Here is a 7,541-nt window from a genome sequence, read left to right on the forward strand (position 1 = left end):
ACGACGCACGATTTAGAGCTGGGAGCTGTTGTTTTTGCGCTTAAGATATGGCGACACTACCTGTACGGTACCAGGTGCACGATTTACACCGATCACAGGAGTCTCGAGCATATTCTTAAGCAGAAGGATTTGAACATGCGTCAACGACGATGGGTCGAGTTACTTAATGACTACGAGTGCGCTATCAAGTACCATCCAGGCAAAGCCAATGTTGTGGCTGATGCCCTTAGTCGAAAAGACACTTTGCCACGGCGCGTGCGAGCGCTACAGCTTACGATCCAGTCTAGCCTTCCTGCACGGATACGAAATGCTCAGGTAGAAGCATTGAAGCCCGAAAACGTCAAGGCTGAAGCCTTACGCGGCTCACGACAACAGATGGAACAGAAGGCAGACGGCGCCTATTATGTAACGGGCCGGATTTGGGTCCCTCTTTATGGCGGTTTACGCGAACTTGTGATGGACGAAGCACACAAGTCTCGCTATTCGGTACATCCAGGGTCGGATAAAATGTACCACGATATCAGCACTACCTATTGGTGGCCTAGTATGAAGGCCCACATTGCTACGTATGTTGGAAAATGCTTGACATGTGCAAGAGTCAAGGTCGAATATCAGAAACCAGCTGGCCTACTACAGCAGCCTAAGATACCTCAGTGGAAATGGGAAGAAATTTCCATGGATTTTGTTACGGGTTTACCTAGATCCCAGCGTGGGAACGATACAATATGGGTCATAGTTGATCGACTCACCAAGTCTGCACACTTCCTGCCGATTAAGGAAACGGACAAGTTCTCCACACTTGCAGACGTCTATCTTAAAGAAGTTGTCTCGAGGCACGGGGTGCCCACGTCCATCATTTCGGATCGCGACGCACGATTCACGTCAGAACTTTGGCAAGCAATGCATAAATCCTTTGGCTCACGACTAGACATGAGCACAGCATACCACCCTCAGACGGATGGACAGTCTGAGCGTACGATTCAAACTCTTGAAGACATGCTTCGGGCATGCGTTATCGATTTCGGCAACGGCTGGGAAAAGCATCTCCCTTTAGTGGAGTTCTCATACAATAATAGTTATCACACCAGCATCCAAGCCGCTCCATTCGAGGCATTGTACGGGCGTAAATGCCGGTCACCTCTCTGTTGGGCAGAGGTGGGGGATAGTCAGATCACGGGTCCAGAGATTGTAGTGGACGCCACAGAAAAGATTGCACAGATACGACAACGCATGGCGGCAGCACGAGACCGTCAGAAAGCCTACGCAGATAAGCGTAGAAAGCCATTGGAATTTGAGGTCGGGGACCGGGTTTTATTGAAAGTCTCACCCTGGAAGGGTGTAGTTCGTTTTGGCAAACGGGGTAAACTGAATCCGCGATACGTCGGACCATTCGAAATCATAGAAAAGATTGGCAAGGTAGCCTACAAGTTGAAATTACCAGCTGAACTCGGGGCAGTTCACAATGTCTTTCATGTATCGAACCTAAAGAAGTGCCTATCAGATGAAAATCTTATCATTCCTTTTAAGGAACTCACTATCGACGAGCGGTTGCAGTTCGTCGAGGAACCAGTCGAAATCACGGACCGGGATGTGAAGGTCCTCAAACACAAGAGAATCCCTCTTGTCCGAGTTCGTTGGAACTCCAAACGTGGCCCAGAGTACACCTGGGAACGCGAAGACAGGATGACAGAAAAGTACCCCCAGTTATTCGGGAACAAGGCAACCACTACTGAGGCTGAAGCTACTACTTCGGAATTTCGGGACGAAATTCCAGATCAACGGGGGGAGGATGTGACACCCCAGGAAAACCAGTGAACAGTACAGTTTACCTAGCTTCCTCAGTGAGTGCATACCAAATTTCGGGACGAAATTTCCAATTAGTTGGGGATAATGTGACAACTCGAACTTTAGACATGCTTTGATGTAACGTTACGTGCTCATGAGAACTGAATTATATGATTTTAAATGAATAATTGTTTACGTGTGTTGTGTATGTATGAATGTTATGTGTTGCACGAGCCCAAACTACACAAACCGGCCACACAAAGCCCTTTGGGCCACTCCTTGTGCACGCGGACCATTAGACAACCAAGTGGGCTCGGCCCACTCCCCACTCGCAACACACAAAACTGAGTTTAGGGGTCTTGTTTCACCACTTTTGCAAATCACAAACACACACACAAACCCTAGAAGTTTTGCTCTCTCTCTCTCTCGTTTACTTGGAACCCGACGGCGAACAACACTTCTCGGCTCACCCTCTCTTTGATTTCAACCGGTTAGTGTACATTGTTATTTGATTGTATTTGATGATTTTATATGATTCTTGAACATTACATGATGTAATTCGGATGATGATAGTATGGTTGATTGGGATAGAACCGGTTTACATGTGTGCTTTGTTATAAATCAAATGTTAATATGTGTTTCGGATTGTTAACATGTTCATACGGATCGGATGAAACTCGATGAAATCTGTTGTCATGCTATGTGATTCGGATGTTAACTTGTAGATGTGCTAAGTTTTGGGCTAGGTAATTAGTCACGGTTACATGTTCATAGAAATAGATTATTGTTCATATGAATGCAGTTCACGTTTTTTGATGTTCTTGAATTGTTATGAATATGCATGAAATCTGAATTAACTGATGATAAATTTCTGTGATTGATCTGATTTCGAAACTGCCGTAGATGTTTGCTAGAATCACGGAATAGTCAATGCAGGAATTATGGAAATCAGTTACATACGCGATTTCGACACCTGGTTGCGAGTCGGGACCATAGTTGCGAGTCAGAATCCCACTCGTAACCAAGCCAGCACAAGTCGAGACTACGGTTGCGAGTCCCGTTGCGACTCGTAACCAGCACATGATCAGTCGTAACCAGACCATGATGAACCGAGATCTCCATTTGCGACTCGCAACCAGCCGTTGCGACTCGTAATCTCCGGTTGCGACTCGAGATCTCCGTTGCGACTCGAGACCACCCTTTACACGCACACTGTTGGGCCTTCACTGTCACGGGCCCAATCTATTGAGCCCAACGATTTGAATTGTGGACTGTTTATTAATGGACTTGTATGTGTTTGCTATTTGGGCCGATTGAGAATCTGGATTGTTTTGTTATTGGGCTGCTTATGTCATTGGGCCGGGTATGAATGGACTTAGAACAATTGGATCCTCACAGGCTATGTCTTATCTGTTTACGTGCGTACATGTTTGCCATGACTATACGTGATTACTATATACGTGCTATATACGAACCTGACTCGTATAATAACCATGATAGGACGTGAGTGATCATTTACTTGCTACTTGTACTTTCTGTGTATCTGCCGAGCAAACCAAGGTGAGTTCACACAGCCAAGGCATGGGATTCCCGGGTTGGGAATTGGGTTGGATATGATGAAATGGAATGATTACTCGTACTTACGCATATACCAGACTATAGACCATCGTCCTCAGGTTAGTCAGGACACGTTACGTAAAGCCTACGTAACCCAGTATACTTGCCATATGTCTCCCGGGTCGGGAAGGACACGTTACGTAAAGCCTACGTAACCCAATACCATTCACTGGCTTCCAGGTCGGAAGGCCACGCTGCGTAAAGCCTACGTAGCCCCCACGCGTACCACTGTCCTCGGGGAAGGGCACGTCACGTAAAGCCTACGTGACCCTGTACGTTTTCCTGTTCTCGGTAAAGAAGAACACATGGTCGGAAGTTAGTCTAGTAAGTACCGTTAATGAGAAGCCCTCATTAGCCAGGATGAACATGGGAAACCCCCACCTTTAGTACACACTAGTATGGGAAGCCCCCACTAGCTATACTTATGCATTACATTATGAACTTACTTTCTGTGAACTCGCTCAACTAGTTTGTTGATTATTTGCTGCATGCCTTGCAGGACCTTAGGTACATTATGGAGCTTGCACAGGGAGGAGCAGGTCGTTGTGGGATACGGATCATGAACGATATTTGAACTTATAACTATTTTGAGATTTCATACTATGCTTCCGCTATTTAAACGATGTTTGGTTTTTGAAACATCAATCATGTCATGGTGACTTATATTAACTACTTTTATTATTAATTGCTATGGTTTGATATGATTGATGGCTTGATCCTGGTCAGTCACGCTCCCAAGCGGTGGTATTCCGCGGGTGGATTTTGGGGGTGTGACATGTAGTTTAAAGGTTAAGGCATCTGTATCATCTTCATCCCTGCTAAGTGAAAGATCAAGGAGATCCTGCAAATCTTCAAGTCTCAGGCCAAGAGCTTGTTCCCTTGTAAATTTCTTCACTTCACCATCTGCCCTGACCATAGTCAATACGTGGTTCTGTTTATCAGTTTTCCACTCTTGTATTTTTAGGCGAGATGGGTTTCTTGGGAGATTTTTATTTGTTGAGGAGTTTGGTGAGGCTGGCCTATTCATAACTGGCTGAGCAGTGTTTGCAGATTTTTCCAGTTCAGATTCTTCTTTCAACATTAACAAAAGGCCCTTTTTCACAATGGCATTTCTAGTAAGAATCTCTTGAACTATTTCAGAACCTAACTGGCTTTGTCTCCTTCTTTTGTAGATGGCAGTACCAGCAGGAGCAGTGGTTCTTATGGGATGTGGCTTTGATGATCCTTTCTAAACCTCTGCTTTGGAGTAATCAGGCTTTTGCGGAGCTGTTGGATCTTTCTTCCTTAGCTCTTCCAACCTTTTGTAGGTGGCCCTGACCCTCACTTCTCCCCACTTAGACACAGAGTTCTTTGACCCATAATCAGCAATTATCAGCTCCTCTTTCATTCTCTTTAGCTCTAAAGCCTTATCAGCTTCAACCTTTTTGAATTTTTCTGGGGGAGTCTGCTCGACCTTATTCTTGATCATTTCATGAATCCTGGCTACTTCCTCTTCAAGCTCAGGAATGGTCCAGTTTCTGAACATGTGTTTCTCCCCCTTGTATGTCTTTTAGGTCATTATATTTTCAATGTAGTCTTTTCTCAAGGACTCATCTGCCTTTTCAGAGATTTGCTGACATACATTTTTTGCAAACTGTTCCAAAGCTCTGACCTGTGTAAGTAGAAACTGATTGTTTTGTTGATACTCTCTATAAAATTTCCCTTGTTTGTTTTTGATTGAGATATCCTCTGCTTGCTTGGCCTTGATTTTCAAGTATTCTTCAATATTAGTTGGCCTGGGATATCCTTCAATCAATGGCAAGCTCCTTTTGGCAGGGTCATCCTCATAGTAGAAAGACTTAATTTCATCTCTGACTGTTACAAGCTCAAGAGGAAATTGAACACCTGCAGGAGGTAAGGGTTTGTACATTCGAGCTGAAGAGAGAGGAATGGGTTTTGAAGTTGTGACAAGTGCTTGGGATTTTGAAGCTTTTGGTGGTGGTGATGGAGAATCATCATCTGATATGACAACCCTTCTCCTTTTTATTTTAGGGAAGGCAGATGATGTTTTGAGTGGATCAGTGGGAGTGATTTGGGTGGCAGTGGTTTGTGGCTGACTAACAGCTGTTGAAACAACTGGTGTTTCAACCACTGTTGTCATTACAACAGATGTTTTAACATCTGCTATCTTCTGCTTTAGGGTAGGAACAAATGGTGGTGGTAAGGCAGTGGTAGTGGTGTGTGTTGAAGTGGTGTGTGTTTGAGTGGGAGCAGTTGTTGTAACAACTGTTTGGGTGGAGGTTTGATGTTGGTGGCTTTTGGACAGTGGTTTTGGAGTGTGCTTTGGAAGGCTGGATGGTGTGGATTTGGGTTTCCTTACTTTTCTAGTAAGATTTCCTTTTGGAATCGGATTTTGATCATCCTTTTCACCAGAACAACCCTGCGCATTCAGCTCTATAAAAGCTCTTTTCTCCTCATTCCACCTTGCTAGATCCTTTGCCGCTCTATCCTTCTTTACACTTATGACAGCATCATCAAGTGCATTTTGGGTCACATCAACCTTTTTACTACCATCTGGCAAAGGTATATCTCTGAGCATTGCATCTTTTTCTGTGTCAAGGTATAGCCCATTATCAATCCCTTTCTTTACCCACTATTTCATTTTCTCCCCCTTTTTGGCATTATCTACAGGGAGGTCATCAATATAAAGTATAGTCGGAGGAGCAATGCCAGTGGTTGTCAGCAAATGGGCCTTAAGAGCCTTGATGTCATTGTTTGTATCCCTAAACCTAGACTCCATTGCCTTTTTGAGATTTTAAACATGTTTTTCATGTTGTTGCTCGGCCAACTGAAATTGTTGATGGAGAAAAGGTTGAAAGAGGTTCCAAAGCTCATTTGTAACATCTGCTGGTGGTGGAGCAGGTGTTTGAGATGGAACACCAGTGGATGGTACCTTTTGAATTGTTAACAACTGTTGCAGCATTTCTTTAATTTCTGCAACAGATGTATCCAATTTTTCAACACGTTCCGTCAATTCTTGGTACTTTAAACCATCACCCAATTTAATGGGATCATCTGATTTCCCACTAGCAGTGGTTTTATCAGAAGTGGAGGTAGGGAGTGAACTCCAAACATCAACAACTGATGCCCCTTTTTCTTGGTACTGGGGTCTTCTTCCTTCAACACTTGATAATCTTTTGATGTTACCAGTGGTTAGTACAAACTCACTAGCAGATAACAGAGGTGTTATAGAAGGAATTGCCTCCAAGGAAGTCTTATTGATGTAACCACTGTCCAAGTGTAAACCTGTAGGTTCAACACTCGTAGTGGCTGCTTCACTTGGAATACCACCAAGAGTTACGTGTAACTCAAGGGGTGTAACCTCCTCAGGTTGTGTTGGTGGGTTAGCAAAGATTGATACATCAAGCCCAGTCTCTTGTTGAGGTATTTTCTCATGAACAGGTGATTGAGAAGGACTGTTTTGTGCTAGGTTCAAATCAATTGCATCCAACAGCAGTTTGGTGTTTGGTGGAATTGGGGATGTGAAGGTAGGTTTACAAAGCTGAATTGCCCCGGGTATTGGGCTGTGGAGGATGGAAACGAGTGCTTCCAGAGCCTCATGATGTGGTGACCCTATTTGTACAACCTGTTCTTTTTGTGAAGAGACAGGAGGAGTTTCAGGTATAGGTTGAGATATTTCTACCAACTACTGTGAAGAAGTAGCAGTAGTGGTTTGTTGTGATTTTTGTGCAATCACAGGCAGTTGCTCTGGTATCTCATCCTCCAGAATTGATTTTTTTGAGGGGTTTGGGGGGTTTTTGATTTTTCTTTTTCTATGGTTTTTGGTGATTTTTGGTGTGGGTTTCAAGACAGTTGTTTGGCTGCCTTGATCACCTTGAGCAGTGGGCTCAGCAGCAGATACCTGAGGAGCAGTGGTAGCTGCTAAAGTCTGCTCAGGCACCTCTGCTTGTGTTTTACAAGGTGCTAACATTCTTGAAAACGTTTCAGCAGTTAAGCTGTTTATTTGAAAAGATTCACCTTGGTTTATTACCGCAATATCATCTTTACTGAACTTTTTCTCAAAATAATAACTTAAGAATCTTGGAAACAGTAAAAATGATTTTGTTTCAACATTTTTAACCAAATCATTGAAAATTGCC

The sequence above is a fragment of the Helianthus annuus genome, chromosome 12, assembly GCF_002127325.2.
Source record: "Helianthus annuus cultivar XRQ/B chromosome 12, HanXRQr2.0-SUNRISE, whole genome shotgun sequence".
Classification (NCBI taxonomy): Eukaryota; Viridiplantae; Streptophyta; class Magnoliopsida; order Asterales; family Asteraceae; genus Helianthus; species Helianthus annuus.